Raw genomic sequence first — 18,590 nt, 5'->3', positions numbered from 1 at the left:
GAGGGAGAGGGGTAAAATCTAATTCCGTTGGTCGAACGGGGGCCAATTTAGGTCTAGGCGCAGTTTGGGGGAGACCCTTCCAAGGTGACACGAGCCTAGCCAATTTGCAATCTAATGGCTCATCTCTGACGAATATTGAGAATTGTGCCCCTCAAGAGAGAAATTTAAGTCATAATGGCTGTAGAATTAATCTCCCACCAGAAGCCACCCCTTTATTTATTTATTTCTAAAGTGCGGCACTCATCCCATCGGGATATCAAGGCACTGAAGCACATAGTCCAGTGGAACAGAAAGGGTCAGGCTGGAGTTTCTTATATTTTGGGGAACAGGTGGGTCTTTAGTTTTTTTCGGAAAGCCAAATGGTTGGAAGTAAGTCGTAGGTCCAGAGGTATCTCATTCCATTTTTTTGCCGCAAGGTATGTGAAGGATCTTCCGCCGGACCTCACTCTCTTGATGCGCTTTGTTCTAGCCAGGGCTAAATGTGTTGACCGCAGGCTCCTTGTGGGGGATATAGAATTCAATTTTGTCCTGGAGTATTTTTGGGCCGCTTTGGTACAGTGCTTTATGAGCGTGACAGAGCAATTTAAATACTGCTTGTTGACGCACGGGTAGCCAGTGCAAGATTTTTATGCACATTGATGCAGAGCTCTTCCTATTTTGGTTGCAGATTAGTTTGGCTGCGGCGTTTTGGAGTATCTGAAGCCTAGTGAACAGATGCTCGTTCATGCCGACAATTAGTGCATTACCATAGTCAAGTTGACTTTTGGTTGCGGTTCTTGTAGGGGTTCTCCCACTTAGTGTCCCCGATAGTGAATCAATGGCAGCCTTGATACGTAAGACAAAACATTGGTGTGACCATTATTGCATTGGCCAATCCGAGATTTCTGCCCACATTATAATGGCTAGACGGTGGCCTAGGTGGGTAATGGTCCCAAACATGTACCTGGCGACTGCATCATAGTTAATTTTAATAAACGGGATATAGTCGACAGGTTGTTTTGGGACGCCTCCAAGTTACACGGGGCGACATTAGGGCGTTACCATTAGGCTTTTTATATCCCCCAGCAAGTATTCCTCGAGTCTGTGAAGGAGCAAGGGCGGCTGACCCGACTAGATTTTATCAGCCCTTGAAGTGCCCCCCACGCAGTAAATGTTCTGTTTCTCGTACTGATAAAATCAGTGGGGGTGGTGTAACACCTTTAGTCTTGGTACCCCAGCCGCCCAGGCCTGTTGAGGGAGGCTTATCCCTTTCAAATAGATTTTCGCCTTTAACTAAATTGGATGGGAATGATTGACTGGTGGGGGATGAGGATTGTATTTCTGTACCATGCCCTAATAGCTCTGCCATAGGTGATTTAGGAGGAGAAATTTCCCCAACTGTAGTATAATCAGTTGGAATATTGCGGGCCTTAGGTCGAAAAGAGATGACCCGATCTGGTTGGAAATTATTAAGCCATATGATATAATAGCTTTACAGAAAACATGGGATATGGGGGATAACTTCTGGCTGGATGGGTTTAGATCTTATTTCCAACCTGCTCGTCCTGCCCCGGCAGGTAGAACAATAGGTGGTTTAGTGCTTCTCCTTTCCCTTAAATTAAAGGGTTCTTCAAAAAGGATAGAGGTAGATTATTCAAATTGCCTGATAGTAGAAGTAACTTCCTCCAATCATCCCAAGTTGATAATTGTACATTTTTATAATTCAGGGGAATCCGATTTTAGGAATCAACATTTGTGTTTCTTGGAATTGTTTTTAGACCTGGTCAGAGTTGGTCGCTCCTCCTGCCCCATCGCTGCCGCTGCCTCCGCTACCTTTGATAAGTATTGCCCAGTATTGACCATCGTCCTCCTGTAATTATTGTGCCCGCATTATTGTGCCAGACATTGTTTGAGCTGATATTAATTGTGCCTGCATTAGTAATTATTTTGTGCCTCATCGTCCTCCGTGCCCCTCGAGTGATTGTGCCTGTGCCCCTGTGATTATTGTGCCTCATCGTCCTCCGTGCCCCTGTTAGCATTGTGCATACTTTTGTTTTAGACTCGTCCTCCTGCCCCACCCCCGCTCCCTCCAGCTTCACCGCTACCCATCCCCACTAGCCACCCCGCTCCCACCTCCCAGCTGCTCCTCCCTCGCTCCGCCCCCCCCTCCACTCTCCATTTATGACAGATGCACTTGCGCGCAGCGTTCACGCGCAGTGGGCGTGGCGCGCCAAAGGTAAGCCTGTCTACGCCCGTCCGCTCCTGGACCGCGCCCAGCGCCATGCCCCCTGGCCCCCGCAAAAACCAACCCACCCGCTTATCATACGACACCGCATCCCTCACTGCACTCAACACTGGCCGACTCCCCGACTGCTATCGAGCAGCCCTAGGACGCACCCATGGACCCTTCAGCTGCCAATCCTGCAAGTTCTGCTGCATCAGGACCCACACTACAGCCAATAACACCAAACTGAGCTCAAACAACAACCACCTGAAATGCATCCTGCTCAACACCCGCTCGATCCACAAACACGCCATTGAACTATGGAACCTACTCGACACCACAACTCCGGACGTCGCCTTCCTCACGGAAACCTGGATGAACGCCTCATCAGCACCTGACGTCGCCATAGCCATCCCGGAAGGATACAAAATCATTCGAAGAGACCGCACCAACAAAACAGGAGGAGGCATTGCCATCGTTCACAAGAACACCATTCGCATCACGACCAGCCCCGACGACACCCTCACAGCCGCCGAACACCTTCACTTCCAGATACATACCGATCCCAAGACCACACTCAGAGGCACCCTCATCTACAGACCCCCAGGACCCCGCGCACAATTCAGTGAAGACATCGCTGACTTCATCAGTCCACACGCCCTCCCCTCCGATGACTACATTCTCCTTGGGGACCTCAACTTCCACCTGGAGAATAACAACGACAACAACACCTCCACCCTGCTGGACAACCTCGCCAATCTCGGACTCAAACAACTAGTGAACACCCCCACCCACTATGCCGGACACACACTTGATCCAATCTTCTCCTCTAGCAAGCACATTTCCTTCAATCACGCCACAGGTCTCCACTGGACATACCACGCTGCGTCCACTTCAACTTCAGAAAGAACACGACCCACCACCACCCGAAACAAGTTCCTCGCAGAAGCTGTAACAACATCACCACCGACCAGCTCACCACATCTCTGAACCAAAACCCTCCCGCCAGACCAACGGACCCTAATCAAGCAGCCATCAATCTCGCACAATGGATCACCCACTGCGCTGACGAACTAGCACCCTTGAAAAACCCTCCCTACAAGCCAGGAGGCAAAAAAAAGCCTCTTGGTTCAACAACGACCTCAAGGACTCTAAAAAGAACTGCCGCACCCTCGAGAAAGCCTGGAGAAGAAACCCAACGACAGACAACATGACCGCCCTCAAGGACGCCACCCACAAACACCATCAGCTGATCCGCACCACCAAAAAATCAGCATTCAAGGATCGACTAGACAACAACGCCCACAACAGCAAGGAACTCTTCAGCATTGTCAAAGAGCTCACCAATTCCAACGCTGGCAACAACAACATCACTCCCTCGCAAGACCTCTGCGACTCTCTAGCCTCGTTCTTCCACAGCAAGATCGCAGACATTCATAACAGCTTCGGCGACCAGTCCACTCCCCTCACCCCTGAACCGAAGCCCCCCACCACCACCCTCCGCGCATGGTCCCCGATCAGCACAGAAGACACCATCCGCTTGAAGAATTCCATCCACTCCGGATCGCCAACCGACCCTTGCCCTCATCACATCTTCAACAAGGCCGACTCCATCATCGCCCCCCAACTATGGGACATCATCAATTGCTCCTTCAACACCGCTACTTTCACGGAGAGCTGGAAACATGCCGAACTCAGTGCCCTCCTAAAAAAACCTACAGCAGACCCCACCGAGCTTAAGAACTTCCGCCCCATCTCGCTCCTCCCATTCCCCGCCAAAGTCATAGAAAAGACCGTCAACAGTCAGCTCGCCGCCTTCCTCGAGTCCAACAATTCCCTCGACCCCTCACAGTCCGGTTTCCGAGCCAATCACAGCACCGAGACCGCCCTCATCGCAGCCACAGACGACATCCAGGCACTGCTCGACAATGGGGAAACAGTAGCCCTCATCCTCCTGGACCTCTCCGCAGCGTTCGATACGGTCTGCCACCGCACCCTAGTACAATGCCTCAGGAACGTCGGGATACAAGATAAGGCCTTGGATTGGATCATCTCGTTCCTCACCGGAAGAACCCAGAGAGTCCGCCTCCCCCCTTTCAGATCAGAGGCCACCGAAGTCTTATGTGGCGTACCACAAGGATCATCGCTCAGCCCCACCCTCTTCAACGTCTACATGAGTCCCCTCGCATCCATCGCACGCCATCACAACCTCAACATCATCTCCTACGCAGACGACACCCAACTAATCCTCTCCCACACCATGGACCCAACCACCGCTAAAACCAACCTTCACGAAGGGATGAAAGACGTAGCCGAGTGGATGAAGAACAGCCGTCTAAAACTGAACTCAGACAAGACGGAAGTCCTCATCCTAGGATCATCCCCCTCCGCCTGGGACGACTCATGGTGGCCCTGGGCAGCACACCCAAACCAACGGACCATGCTCGCAACCTGGGATTCATCCTAGACTCCTCCCTCTCGATGACCAGACAAGTCAACGCCGTCTCATCATCATGTTTTAACATCCTACGCATGCTCCGAAAGATCTTCCGATGGATCCCCACCGAAACAAGGAAGACGGTCACCCAAGCACTCGTCACCAGCCGACTGGACTACGGAAACACCCTCTACGCCGGAACCACAGCCAAACTACAGAAAAGACTTCAACGTATTCAGAACGCCTCCGCTAGACTCATCCTAGACATTCCTCGCCACAACCACATATCCGGTCACCTGAGAAACCTACACTGGCTCCCCGTCAACAAGAGAATCACATTCCGTCTCCTCACCCACGCACACAAGGCCCTCCACGACCAAGGACCCAGATACCTCAACACTCGCCTATCCTTCTACACCCCCACTTGCCAACTACGATCGTCCAACCAAGCCCTCGCCGCGATTCCACACATCCGAAAAGCCACCATGGGAGGAAGGTCCTTCTCCTACTTGGCGGCCAAGACCTGGAACTCCCTCCCCACCCACCTCTGTCTTACACAGAACCACCTCTCATTCAGAAAGCAACTCAAGACCTGGCTGTTCGATCAATAGCTAACCCCTCTCCCTCAAGCGCCTTGAGACCCTCTGGGTGAGTAGCGCGCTATATAAATTTTTGACTTGACTTGACTTGACTAGAAGCATATAGGTTGAAGCAATCCATTTCTTATTACATATTACTCATGGACGATTTTAATATACATCTGTGTGGCTCGAATTGTCTTATTGATGATTATCTAGGGCACAGTCACTCGGTGATTCCTCACTTTGAGGACTCACCTCAGGGGAGGCTTTAGAGGATCTTTTGTCTGAAGCTGATCTTTTTGAACCTGTTTTTTTTATTCAATCCGATTGGTGCTTGACGTTTAAATCTAAGAGTAGAGACACTATCATCAATGACATATTTTGGTTCCCCTGTTGCTAGATAAAGCGGTATTTTATAATGCTAGGATGTCTTCTTACAGTGAACACAACCCTGTTATATTAGTATTGGATAATATTTGTGGCATCTTGGGTGCGGGGGGTAACAACCAAGGAGCTAATTGTATGGTAATGCGAGATCAGGGGAAGAGGCTTAAGTGGTCTAAAGTGATGCCCAATTCCTTTTGTAAGGATTTTATTTTGAAGGCCGAAGGGAATCTTGCAATATGCACTGATTCTTCAATCCGCAAGGATGTGGTACTCATAGCCTTTGATGGTATATATGTAGACAGATTGCAGCGGATCTGACCATTAATACCAAATCCAGAGGCACTCGTGGAGAAAGGTAGTTTGATGAAAACTGCTCACGAGTTCATCGTTGCCTAGTTTTAGCTCTGAAAAGCTCACCCCGAGATAGGGTATTGATAGCGAGCCTACGGAAGCAGTATAAGACAGCAGTCTATGTTCCGGAAAGCAGAGATCAAGTTGGAGGCCTGGAATGCTCTTTTATCTGTAGAGGTTTAAAGGGCAGCTCTAGATTTTGGGCTATTGTTAATACTCCCTTTTTCTCCAGTCCAGATAATGATGCCCAGGAAAGCAGTGTCACAGAGGCGCAGTGGTTGTCCCATTTTGAGGCAATTTATGGCTCCGTTGTGACACTAAAATAACAAAAAGGAATCTGATGATCAAAGGTGAATAGCAGAACTAATAGAGAGAGAAAATACAACTACTGATCATGTGCCCTCCTACCAGATGTGTTACATCCAAACAAGTAGACAATTTCTAAACTCGGGAGGTGACTATTGGATTTCCATCAACTGCCCTTCGTGGCCAGTGTCATCATTTAGAATTCCAGCTTCCCTGTTACAACACCCCATTCGATGAGGAGGTGACTCTGTGATCTAAGAGTATGAAGCAGAGAGCCAAAAAACCAGAAAGTCACAGTTATGTAACAACAAGCATATAGTCCTAAATACACAGGCCAAATACAGTGCAGTGCAAGACTGGTGAAAAGTTAAAAAGGATATGGAGGCAAACAGAAAACTTTATTAAAGTTTGCTTCCACACCTATTAAAAAGAATTCAGGAGCGGCTGTCAACAAATATGCCGCTGATTTAGGTCAACTAGTTTCAGCCAAATAGGGCAATTCGCCCTGGCTTTCTTCAGGACCTTCTCAAAGATCTAGCTACTGCAATTAGTGATAGTAAAAACAGAAGAAAAAAAATGTGCACACTATGAACATTCAAAGTACCTTCATACAGGAAGGGTGAGTTCCACACTTGTCCCATATGAGGTCTTGGCGTCACCTCACATGGTACAAACTCAGGTTTAAGAAGACCCCGCCCTCTCCGTCGGTGCCTCGGTCCTAATCCCGAGTCAGTGGGAGGTGTGACACCGCCTTCCAGTCCCAGTTTATTACCTCGGCAGGAAGTAGCTCCATTTGTCTTTAACGAGATGGATATTGAGAGATCAATAAAAAAGACCCCTAGTAATAAAGCTCCTGGACCTGACTGTGTCCCCGTAGATCTATACAAATATGATCCTAAATTCTGGGCAAAAATGTTAGAAAATGTTTTTAATGCATCTGGAAGCCAAGGATTTCCGGTATCTTGAAGCCATTCAATTATCATTCGAGGCCAGAGAGGGGACCCGCGGTGCTATAGACCTATATCACTGATAAATTCGGCAGTAGAAATACTAGGCAAGGTGGTTTTAGCTAAAGTCACTGACTGGGCTACTGATAATAAGATTTTATCCAACCTACAGTATGGATTTAGGCAAGGTAGAAGTGCCTGAATTTATATGTACTAATAAGTAAATATACTATGGCTAAAGAAGGTTCCTTGGAGATGGCTTTTATGAATTTATCCTCAGCGTTCGATCTGGTTAACAGGTCTAAGCTGTGGAGTATCCTGCTGGAAATGGGTATTGAGCCGTGTTTAGTCTATTTTTTGACTGACCTCCATCGGGACCTTTAAGCATCAGTTAGGATATACAAATAACAATACGTGGATAAAGGGCCTAAGGGATATTTATAGACCAGCCTAGGTAGTATCCCTTTGTAGAATTACATGAACAACAAGAAAACCTAGGGGTCTCTGTAGGAAAGTATCATGGAAATTCCTATTTCCTTAACCCGACGTCTAACATAGTACATCTGGATCTATGATGTTACAACGCGTTATTTTACAACGCAGACCGTTACATCGCAATTTTTACAACGCAGGATCCATTACAACGCATGGCATTACAACGCATGGCATTACATCGCAGATGCTATTACAACGCATGGCATTACATCGTAAGTATAGGTAAGTATACCTTTTTAAAAAAAATGTAATTATTTTAATTTAATTAAATTATTTTAATTAAAATAATAGTAATTATTTATTTAAATTAATTTTAATAAAAAATGTAATTAATTTTATTAAATTAATATAATTAAATTAATTTAATTTAAATATTTTTTTGATTGTAATTAAAATAAATTATTTAAAATAATGTATTTAATTTAATTATTTTAATTAAGAAATGTAATTAATATAATATAATTAATTTTATTTAACTTAAAAACACCCCTGTACCCCAAAACCCAAACCCTGCCCTGAAACCTAAAAACACCCCTGTACCCCAAAACCCAAACCCTGCCCTGAAACCTAAAAACACTCCTGTACCCCAAAACCCAAACCCTGCCCTGAAACCTAAAAACACCCCTGTACCCCAAAACCCAAACCCTACCCTGAAACCTAAAAACACCCCTGTACCCCAAAACCCAAACCCTACCCTGAAACCTAAAAACACCCCTGTACCCCAAAACCCAAACCCTACCCTGAAACCTAAAAACACCCCTGTACCCCAAAACCCAAACCCTGCCCTAAAACCTCAGTACACCTATACATATACTCCTATACTCATATTTATTAAAAAAATTACTTAAATTAATAAATTTAATTTATAATATTTTAAAAAATTAATAAATATTTTTATTTATTTTTATTTATAATTAATATTAATTAAATCATTTATATAATATTAAATAAAATTAAAATAAATGATATACTTACCAATACTTACGATGTAATGGTATGCGTTGTAATAGCATCTGCGATGTAATGCCATGCGTTGTAATGCCATGCGTTGTAATGGATCCTGCGTTGTAATAGCTGCGTTGTAACAGCATTACGACGTAAAAGTTGCGTTGTAAGTGATACACACCGTACATCTAGTTGGATTTAAGACTAAATAGTTCTCACAGGACACGAAAAACCAAAACAGGGGGCCACCAGTGATTGCAGATCAAAAAACCTTTTATAGGATTCCCATCAAAAGACTTGTGATGATCAATGTTATCATTTGGTCATCCTTAGGGTCATGTGTCTATGAATCATTGAGACAAAGATCGTACCCTGTGGTGGATAAGGGTTCCGACCCACAATCACTGTTGGACCATATGCTATTGATCTGATGGGATCTAGTGCAGTGCAAAAAAATATAAAGAGTGGTGAATTAAAATAGGATAGAGAACCTAGAGACGGAATTTTTAATAGGGAAGATCTCTTCCTGTTAAAAACAAGAACAGCGCAATATCATAGCAGTTTAAACAAATACCTGCAAGGGGGCCAACATGTTTCAGCCTAATGGGACAAAATTACCCAGGCTTTCTTCAGGGCCTCTGTTCTCAGAAATAATGCTACTGCCTCCCCCTGACTCAGTGCCGGGGTCTCACATGTCCTGAGCCAGGTCCAGGAGAGGTGAGGTCTGTTCCCCGCCCACCATAAAGAACAAGGGTTAGGAGACTGGAAAGTCTGGGCACACCAAAAGTGTCATCTGCCATAAGTGTCATCCATCACCATAAATAGCACCCACCTTGAAAATGGAAGGAAACCATGGGGTGAAAGAATGTCTTTATCAAGCTCCTAGGATGTATTACATACTAGAGGCTCCACTGCCGTGAGCTCCTTGAATTGTATTAACATGGTGTCCCAGGCTGCTGCAATGGGGCGTTTCCAAATTTTACGGGCCTTCTCCCTGTGTAGCGCCGTACTCTCCGCATCACCCCAGTGGTGCAGAGCCCTACACTATTGGGCAAAGGTCGGCACCCACTGTGTCCGCCAAAGCATGGTCAATAGGCGTTTTCCTAAAAGAAGGACTAGATTCAGAAAGCATACCCTCACCTTATGACTCTTACTCCTGGGAAATATGCCCAATGATGTAGCTTCCCATGCTATGAGTGTTGTGACTTTTGTAACAGTAGTCAGTACAGGGTATATAGAATGCCAGCACCCGGTTACTCTAGAACAAAACCAAAGCATGTGCTGAAAATCTGCAAAATGAGCTTGACATCTGGGGCACGTGAGGCTGGCTGTGTACATGCAGTTTAACCGTGAAGGTGTAAGATTTGCCCGATGAAGTATCATAAATTGTAAATTTTTAAATCTTGCATCTCTGAAAACGATATGAGGAGATTCAAGTGCATGTACTCATTCTGTATCATGTAAGGGCCGCCCTGAAACTTTCTCCCATTCGTGCCGTAAATGAGTTGGTGTGACCCCAGAATGTTCCCTAATCACCCTACAAAACCAAGATGTAAGGTGCCATCCTTCTCCCAAGGGTGCAGTGCATGCATTACTGCATGAATTGGTGGCTCTACCTCAATCACCCCCATAGTAATCTGAGGGCTCTCAACAACTGTGAATGTAAAAGAAGCTGATTCGCCGGAATGTTATAGCCCTGACATATTTGGTCAAACTGCAGTAAATGAGTGTCCTGAAACAAATTTCCAACAGTGCCAATAGTGTTCATGCCAGATTGCCAACTGGTCAGGAGGAAAGTACCCCAGAGGACCAGGCAAACCGTGAAGTGGTGTTGCCGATGAATAGAGAAGAATGTTTTGTGAGCTGCAGCCCCCTTGTCATGCATCTCCGACCCACCCACACATGGGGCATCCACGAACGGTGTAGTTTCACTGTGGGGTGTAAAAATGGTTGTATTGTGTATAAAGGGAGGAGACCCTCCCCTGTGCTAGTTCCTGAAACATTGTTCCCCAGTAAGCATCTGGCCACCCATTGAAGCTGTGTTGCAAGATAATGTGCCTCAAAAGTGGGCACCCCTAATCCTCTGCTTCTCACCGGCAATCGGAGCTTGTTTAAATCCGCCCTTCGACTCCCATAATCCCAGAGCAAATCCCATTAGTGCTCGATTCAGGTCAACAAAGAATCAACATTTTAGAAATACTGCAACTATGACAAAGTGGTAAAATAAACGAGGGAGGATGATCATTTTAAAAACAGCGACTCTGCCCGCTAGAGCTAGTGGTAACCATTGCCAAAACCGCTTTTGAAGTTTTGATGTCAGTCACAGCCTGTTGCAGGTTACCCTCAAATAGGTTGTGCTGAGAGTGATATAGACAGACCCCAAGATATCTAACCGCTGCACTTGACCAAGTCAGTGCTTCTCCACCTAGCTGGATTACCTGCGGAGGGGCATCATGATTAAGTGGGAAAACGCACAATTTCCCTAAATTTACTCGCAAACTCGCTACCTGCTCAAAATCACGGAAAGATGCAGAAATGAGGGCCATGTCACATGATGCATCACGAAGATACAGTAACATGTCATCCGCCTATAGGGACACTAGATGCACCACATCACCTAATCGTAGGTTCCATCATAAGAGTAAACAGGATAAGTGAAAGAGGACACCTCTGCTGCAATATTCGACCTTTAGAAAATTAGTTTGAAATTAACTTCCCTACACACACACATGAAGTAGGGTTTGTATACTGAAGTTTTGTATAGGCTAAGAGACGCCGTCCCAACCCCACCAAACAGGTAGTCCCATTTTTTGTTTGAATATATTTTATTGTTTTCACAAAAACATGAACTGTGCATTATTCATTGTCTAATGCTATAACAGTATATGGTATCTCCACGAGCCTATACATAAAATACATTGTTACATCATGCTGAGGACATCAACAGAATCATACCTCATGGAGGCTGGGTGTAATGACATATGGGTGGTCAAAATATTCTTGCTGTGTGCGAAGTACTGCGGGCCCTGCTCCCAATGACTGCCGCCAGGCAGCATCCACTGGGGGGACCCACCCTGTGACGTGTGACCCGATCCTTGTGACACGGCTTTGCATGTCAGCGCAGCAGTAGTTGCGGGGCCAGGCGGTGAGACTGATGTACTGTCCGCAGGTCCCGGGGTGGGTAGGGAGACTCGCCGCCGCCGTGCCTCTGTATTATGCCCGGTCGCTTAGCGTGTCCATTGTCATGTCAGATGCGGTAGTGTGCATCCCCCCCACTCAGGTGATCCAATTAATGTATTTCACTATGTGGTCGCAAGCGAGCGAGGCGGTCGCGTCCTGGACCCGTGTGCTGACGCGTGGTTATCAAACCAGCGTGCACGTTGGCGCGTAAGTGGGTCCACCTCAGTTCTCGGGACCTAAGGCAAGTTGTTTAGTCAAGAAGTCAACGGGGAAATAAGAGGGAAATCCGTGACCTTAGTAGGAGAAAAGTAGGAGGTGGGACGATCAAAGAAAGAATAATTTAAGAATAACAATGGAAGAAAAGTAAAATGAGAGGGGGAGGGAGAAAGAGGGGGGATAGTCAACTTGGATGCGTGTGGCGTATGTCATGGCGAGAACGTATCAGTGTAGTGGGAGCTAAAAGTGGCCACCACGTGCTGCCCATGTCAGCGCGTTCGTCCACAGGCAGTCAGTGTAGTGGCCGTCAGGCAGGTCGTGGTGCGGGCGGAGGGGGCGCCGCCGTGTGGGCCAGACATGCGTGACATAGGCAGGTCGAGCAGTCCCCGACCCCGTGGCTCATGCCTGTTTCCCATGGGGCTCACATGTCTATGGCTTTTGGTGTCTGTGTTGTGAGTCACGTCGTGACCGTGTCAGGAGAGGTACTGTTCGTGGGGATTCCCCGGGCTTGGCATTCTCGGTGGAAGGAGCTCAGCGTCTCATCCCAGAGAGTCGCTATTGGGAATTTTCGACGTCCCGCCGTCTCGTCGTTGCGGAGAGTGTTGCTCTCAGCCCTTACCCAGTTGTCTAGGGAGGTGCGCCAGTGTTCAGTGAGTGGTGGCTCTGTGTGTTTCCAGTGTTTGGTGAGGAGTCTCCTGGCTGTGAGTAAGCCGAGGTCCCAGAAGCGGGAGGGGACTTTGTTGTGTTTTGTCCTCTTGTAGAGGCCAAGCAGGCATGCCTCCCATGTGCGCGGTATGTGCATGGCTGTGCTTTTCTCAAGTAACGGCAGTACCGCTTGCCAGTAGGCCTGAATCCTCGGGCAGAGCCACAACATGTGTAGGAGATTCGCCCCTGTCAGCATGCATCTGGGACATCCCGCTGAGGTCCCCGGGAAGTACTGATTGATTTTATCTGGCGAGAGGTAAGCCCTGTGCAGTATGTAAAACTGTATTAGTTTAAAGCGTGCATTGCGTGGAATATTTCTGGGACCCGGAACCACCATCGCCCATTCTTTATCCATCCATTCCTTCCCCCTATCCATTGCCCATTTGTCGCGCAGCGGCTGCAGAGTATGTTGTGTGTGCGATAGTAGTGCTTGCGTTAACCAATGGACCACGTGCGTGCCATTTCCCATGACGTGCAGGTATTGTATTAGCTGGTGTGTAGGCGGCTCCTCCGCAATATTTCCCCACTGCCGTGTGTACACCCTTACTATGGAGGCATATTGTAAGAATTGTCCGGCTGGCAGTCCCGTGTCTTCAATAAGTGTCGCAAATGGGATTAGGGCGCTATCGGCGTATAGGTCCGCCATGGTGTCTACCCCCGACTGCGTCCATTGCTCCATTACCGCCTCCGTCACCACGTCTGCGGCTCTGGGAGTGCCTAAGATCGGGAGCGCCGGGGCATACGGCTTCAGTGGTTTTGTGAGTCGAAGACTCCGGGAGTAGCATTTAGTGGCTACCACAATGTGTATCTGTGTCTGGCGTGTTACTTTTGTCAGAGGGTGGAACAGCGTATGGATTTGTAGAGGGGACATCGTGCCTGTGTCCGTAGCTGTATCGTCCAGATTTCTGCCACTGAGCCAGGCCGCCACCCCACTGCAGCTGAGCTGCCAGGTAATAGAGTTCCAGGTTGGGCACTGCAAGGCCCCCGGCATCGGTAGGGGCGTACAGTTTTTTCAGTGCCATTCTGGGTCTCCCTGCGTTCCAAATGAGATCTCTGATCATCGTTTCCAGCTCCCTGAACATACGGGCCGGTAAATAGATTGGGATGTTGGCAGAGTAATATAGCAGCCTAGGCAGCACAATCATCTTCACCAGTGTCATTCTGCTTGGCACGTTGAGCGGGAGGGTCTCCCAAAAGGAGATCTGTGAACGTATGGACGTGATGGCCCGTGTCAGGTTGCCATCCAATATGTCCGGGGAAGTTCTATATATATATGTACTCCTAGATATTTAAACGTGGTGGGGTACCAGGCGAGCCTTTTGCCACTTATCCTGATCTCGGGCTCTGGGGTGTCAGGGTCGAATGAATACACCCCCGACTTGGCCCAATTCACCCTGAGACCCGACATTGCCTCGAAGGTTCGGAAGATGTCCGACAGCACCGGTGGCAGGAGGGTCAGGTCTCTAATGTATAGGAGCAAGTCGTCTGCGTATAGCGAGACTATGTGTGTACCATCCGCCAATGGGATTCCCCAGTGTTGGCCTCCTCCTCGTAATATTTCTGCGAGGGGCTCTATCGCCAACGAAAAGAGCAAAGGGGACAGAGGGCACCCCTGTCTGGTGCCATGTCTGACTTTGATTGCAGCAGACAGCAGCCTGCCCGTGCGGACTCGTACCCCGGGGTTTCTGTACAGCAGGCCTACCATCTCAATATATTCATTGCCTAGGTTGAACTTAAGCAATATGGCCGGTAAGTAGGGCCACTCAACTGAGTCGAAAGCTTTTTCCAGGTCTAAGACCAAGCATCCCGACCGAGGCCATTGTCGCACTGCATATTCCTGCACTCGGAACAACCTCCTAATGTTTTGGGAAGTGCACCTGGTGGGAACAAAGCCATTCTGATCGCTGTGCACTAAGTTGGGTACCAAGGGCGCTAGTCGCCGGGCTAGGGTGGATGCCAATATTTTGTAGTCCGTGTTTAAGAGTGCCAGGGGCCGGTACGAGCCGAGGTGTGCGCTATCCCTGCCCGGTTTAAGGAGAGACACTTAGGTCGCCTCGTTGATCGACTGGGGTAAGGACAAGTCCTCTAGCGCTGCGGAATATGTCCGGAGGAGCTCGGGGATCAGCGTGTCGGAGCAGGCTTTGTAGTACTCGGCCGGTAGCCCGTCCGGACCAGGAGCCTTGCCATTCGAAAGGGCGAAGGTGGCGTCCCGTATCTCGTCTGGCGCGAACGGTAGCCCTAAGTCATCTCGCTGGCCGTCTGTCAATTCAGGTAGTGTGACTGCATCGAGGTAGGTGGCAACGTCCGGTTGGGGCGTCTGGACTCTCGATGCATAGAGAGTGCGGTAGTGCGTCACAAAGGCCTCGTGTATCTTCTCGTGTGTATACACCAGTGTACCGCCGGGGGAGCGTATCGCCGTCACAGGGGACGTGAGATCCTCGCGACTGATCAGCCAATCTAGCAATTTGCCAGGCTTATCACCTGTGTGATGTGTGCGGGCCGAGTGGGCCGCGTAGTTAATGTGTCGCAGTCTATCTAGCAATTTGTCGTGTTCAGCACGTGTTGCCAGCAGTTCAGCGGTTGCACCCTCAGTCGCTTCCTGTTCCACCTACAGCAGGCTAGATTCTAAACGTGTCAGGGTTTTTTCTATCTGACGCCGGGAGTTAACTTGTGTGCCCATGCAGTGCCCCCTAATGACCACTTTGAAAGCGTCCCATTCAAGCTGTGGGGTGGATGCTGTGCCCGTGTTTTCCTCGAAGTATTGCTCTGTTTGTGTGCATATGGAGTGTCTGAAAGGACCGTCCAGGAGCAAATCTGGCTGTAGTTTCCAGGTAGGTACCAGGGGGCGTGGTTGCTCCCATATCAGGTCCATGATGTGTGGGTTGGGATCCGAGTGCGTGCGACCCATGTAATAGGCGTCTGTCACATGTGGAAGTATCTCGCTGTTGACCATGTACCTGTCTAGGCGTACGTGTAGCTTGTGTGCCCCTGAAAAGTATGAATACACCTTGGTGTGGGGGTTGCGTCTGCGCCACAGGTCTCGCAAATCCCATTGCGTGGACCAGGCTTGCAAGGCTTTCGTGGCATTCTGTGTCTGTGTGCCCGGTGGCGGGGGACGTGACAGGTCTAGTGTTAGATCGAGGACACAGTTGTAGTCTCCACCCAGTACCCATGGGATTCCGTGCCAGGGCGCTAGCGCGGCTGACAGTAGCACTAAGAAGATCCATGTTAGGTGCGTATAACGAGGCCAGGACTATCGGCCTCCCATCCAGCCTACCATTTACCACTACGAGTCTTCCATCGGGGTCTATGTGTGTGTCAGTTACCGTCAAGGGGGTGCCCGGTTTTACCCACACCAAGGTCCCTCTAGCGTAGGAGGAGTAATGCGTGGCATATAGTTGCCCACGCCATCTACGGCGTAAGACACGGGTTTCTGTCTCGTTGAGGTGTGTCTCCTGCAAGAGGGCTATCTGAATGTGATGGCGCTTGAGGTATGAGTAAATCTGATAGCGACGGGATGGCATGTGCATGCCCATCACGTTCCACGTGCAGATCTTAACAGTAGACATTGTATAACATTAACACATCTCCCTCCCCGGTCTCTCCACCACCCCTCGCCCGACCGCAAAGCGCCCGACATGCAAACGCTCCCAGTAGTACACCACATGAAGGAGGGGAAGTAGAACATTTCAAGCAAAACAGTAAACCACGGAATACTATAACCATGTAAAATACCAAAAGGTCGGTTGCCAAACGTGCTCCCGTCCATACTCTCAAGGAGAGAAACTAAGTCTAAAGCTAAGGGGGTTGCTGTGCAATTAGCACTGTAACTGCGTTCGGTTAATGAAGTCTGTTGTGTGAGGGCCCCCTCCCTCCCGGGATGTGCGTGCCAGTCTGAACTATTAACCGATAGGCAGGCAAATGGTTGCACATGCATTAAACATCATACATTACGTGTCCCAATCAATTTGTAGCCAGGCGGGTCAGCGTAGGCCACGCACTTCGGTTCAGCACGGACTGCTGCTCCGTCTCCGTGTCATGACTCTCAGTGGGTAGGCATCCGGAGTGTTCATGTCTCTCTGTTGACTGTTGGGTCCTGGGGTGTCACCAGCCACGACAAGCATCCCAAGTGACCGCGGCGCTACAGACCGGTCAGTCCCAGGTCCGGTCTCCCCAGAAGCGTTTATCAACAGACGTTCCATGGGCGATGGGTTGCAATGTTCAGTCAGTGAATGAAATCCGCCGTCTGAGGGGTGACGTCAGGCCGCTCCACCGAGGTCTGGGAGTCCGATATGCCGTAGATGGCTTCGTCGTCACTAGGAGGATTCCGGGGGCTGCCGTCTACCGCATCGCTCAGCGCAGGAGATTGGCTGAGTTCCATCACTAGGCGGAGGGCGTCCTGTTTCTCCCGTTGTGTGGTTTCGGCTGGAGGGGTCATATCCATCATCTCTCGCGCACCTACTAGTGGCTTCTGTCTGGGTCTGCGTCTCCGCCGGGCTCCCCCGGCACGTCGTCTGGTATTGACGTCGGCGGCTCTTCTGGGGGCCGTGTCCGTACCGCTGTCGAGCCATGCTTCCACCTCTTCTGGGCTGGTAAAGAAGTGCGTTTTCTCGTGAGCCACCACCCTCAGTTTCGCAGGAAATAAAAGAGAGTATTGTAGGCCAAACTGTCTTAGGCGCCTCTTCACCGCAAGGAAGGAGTGTCTTTGTCTTTGTACCTGTACCGTGTAATCTGGGAAGAACATTACTGTCATGTTCTCAATCCTTATTACTTGAAGTTTTCGCGTTTCGCGCAGAATGGAGTCTCTGTCTCTATAGTTCAGAATGCGGAGTAGCAGAGGTCTGGGGTTGGATCCCGCTTGTAATGGCCTTGTCGGAACTTGGTGCGCACGCTCCACTACAAAGTGTGGGGAGAGTGAGCCCTCCGGGAGGATGTCTCTCAACCACCCTTCCATGTGTTCCTCTGGGTTTCTTCCTTCCCATTTTTCCGGCACACCCACCAGTCGCACATTGTTTCGCCGTGCCCTCCCTTCCGCATCCTCAGAGTGTTCTTCTAGGAATTCCACCCTGTTCAGGAGATCCTGCGTCTGTGTATGTGACTGGCTGACTTGTGGTCGGAGTTCTTTCACGTCGCCTTCCAGGGATGTGGTGCGGTCCACCAGTTTTTTATGGTCAGCTCTCAGGTGGGTGAGATCAATCACGACACTATCGATTTTGGTCGCTAGTGAGGTGCGGGTAAGTTGGATGGATTCCTCCAGTCTCTCCATGGCGGCCAGCATGGTCTCGAGCTTGGCCGTTTGATCCGGCTCAGTGTTCTTCCCGGTCTTGTCCATTTTGCCCTTAGGGAGTGTGTTCCCGGTCCCAGTCCGGGCTCTGGTCCCACCAGACATCAGCGCCCCAGTGTGCACTTGGTGTCCTCAGCGGGGGTGGCAACAGCGCGTCCACTGGTCATTGGGTTGGTGCGAATATCGGTGGAGCTGTTGGTCCCAGGATGTTAGTATCTGTCCGTCGCTTTGTTAGCGCTCAGGGGTACTGCGGCCCACTCCCCGGTTATCACGCTGCTCTCTGGCGTGTCTCAGCATCTGTGCCCGCCAGTCATGCCCCGGTGTTTCGGGCAGCACACCTCGCCGCGTCCTGTGCCTCCTCACCGGGGAGCACTATCGTGTCTCCGGGTCCGGCAGCTCCTCGTGTGCCCCAATGGTGGTTCCCTGTTGCGTGTTCCAGTCGGCAATGGGGACTCTGCACGTCCCTCTCCTCCGCTCCTGCCTCAGCGTGTGTGAGGCCAGTGGGCGGTCAAATTTCTCCCTTAAATTGTGTATCCCCACGTGTCCCACGCTA

At 49.3% G+C, this 18,590-nt stretch overlaps 1 protein-coding gene across 1 annotated transcript in view; it reads left to right on the top strand.

Annotated features, from left to right (window-relative positions):
* EXOC3L2 (exocyst complex component 3 like 2) overlaps window positions 1–18,590 on the top strand; it is a 547,377-nt gene that overhangs the window by 60,548 nt on the left and 468,239 nt on the right. The window lies entirely within an intron of this gene.

The sequence above is a fragment of the Lissotriton helveticus genome, chromosome 9, assembly GCF_964261635.1.
Source record: "Lissotriton helveticus chromosome 9, aLisHel1.1, whole genome shotgun sequence".
NCBI lineage: Eukaryota > Metazoa > Chordata > Amphibia > Caudata > Salamandridae > Lissotriton > Lissotriton helveticus.
The sequence above is the reverse complement of the archived record's forward strand: the minus strand, read 5'-3'. Positions and strand labels throughout refer to the sequence as shown.